This window comes from Arachis hypogaea, chromosome 11 (genome assembly GCF_003086295.3).
Source record: "Arachis hypogaea cultivar Tifrunner chromosome 11, arahy.Tifrunner.gnm2.J5K5, whole genome shotgun sequence".
Taxonomy (NCBI): Eukaryota; Viridiplantae; Streptophyta; class Magnoliopsida; order Fabales; family Fabaceae; genus Arachis; species Arachis hypogaea.
Window position 1 is genome coordinate 91,129,536 of NC_092046.1, and position 1,451 is coordinate 91,130,986.

General features: G+C 37.4%; 1 non-coding gene across 1 annotated transcript; it reads left to right on the forward strand.

Moving 5' to 3' along the window:
* Positions 1-1,115: 1,115 nt before the first annotated feature.
* Positions 1,116-1,222, forward strand: LOC112726131 (small nucleolar RNA R71). Its single transcript, XR_003165197.1, has one exon. It is a non-coding gene; the product is annotated as a small nucleolar RNA R71 (small nucleolar RNA).
* Positions 1,223-1,451: the final 229 nt, after the last annotated feature.

A 1,451-nucleotide genomic window follows, 5' to 3' on the forward strand; every position in this document is an offset into this window, starting at 1 on the left:
TTGATGGATTTGAATCTCTTTTATGAAATTTATGTTTGATGTTCTTTTAATTGTTGATTTGAGTTGTGAATTTACTTTTCTTGCAATTAGTAGTTGGTAGATTTATTATTCTTGCACTTTTACTATGCTTTCAATTTGTACCCACCAAGTGTTTGACAAAATGCTTGGTTGGGCTTTACAGTAGACTTTGAGCATTCTTGGCTTGGAAAGAGTAATTAGGCAATCTTGAGTCATGAAAACCCAACCTATGTTGGTGATCTAGAGTTGTTAGTTAATATCATTTTCATTGACTCTAATAAGATAAATTCTTGTTAACTATTGTTATTAGTGACTAGGATGGAAGGCCTATAATCTCAATTCTTGCCATGAATATCTCTCTTTATTAATTGCTTTTCTTTATTTTGCTTTCTTTAATTGCTTGCTTGATTTACTTTTCTTGCCATTTATTTTCGCCCCTTATAAATCAAACCCTCTTATTCCTTCATAGCCAATAAGCATACACTTCATTGTAATTCCTCGTGAGACGACCCAGAGTCTAAATACTTTTGTTAATTTTATTAGGGTTTGTACTTGTGACAAAACCATATCTTAATTTGATGCGAGAATTGTTTGTTGGTTTGGAGCTATGCTTACAACGAAGAAATTCCTCTTTCTATAAGAGAAATTCCTAACCAACACGATCTTTGCTATTAATCTTCCAACCTGGGTTGTATGTCTTGGAGTTTGGATCATATGCTGGTCTAGAATTGTTCACATAGTTAGCTTGCTCCTATTCACCTTCAACTTCTGGTGCATCTCCTTCTTGTTGAGGGGCTTGGGCTTGAATGGTTGAGATTTGATTACTCTCCATCTTCTTGGTCAAGGCTGCTAGTTGTGCAGTGATCAGTTTGTTTTGGGCTAGCAGGGCATCCATTGAATTGAGGTCTATTACTCCTCTCTTTTGAGTTCTATCTGAAGCATAGAAGTACTCATTCTCAGCTACAGTCTCTATGAAATCTATGACTTCTTCAATGGTTTTCTTCTTATTGAGTGATCCTCTAGAAGAATGATCTACTGCTTGCTTTGACTCATATGACAGCCCTTTATAGAAGATGTGTAGTTGCACCCACTCATTGAACATATCCGGTGGGCATTTTCTTGTCAAATCTTTGAACCTCTCCCAGGCCTCATAGAGAGTTTCACCATCTTGCTGGCTAAAAGTTTGCACCTCAGCTCTTAGCCTGTTGACTCTCTTTGGAGGGTAGAATCTTGCTAGAAATTTGTTTACAACATCATCCCATGTGGTTAAGCTCTCCTTAGAAAATGCTTCCAACCACTTTGCTGCCTTATCTCTGAGTGAGAAAGGGAACAAAAGTAGATTGTAGGTGTCAGGGTGCACACCATTAGACTTTACAGTATCACAAATCCTCAAGAATGTAGTGAGATGTTGGTTTGGGTCCTCCTTGAGCTCC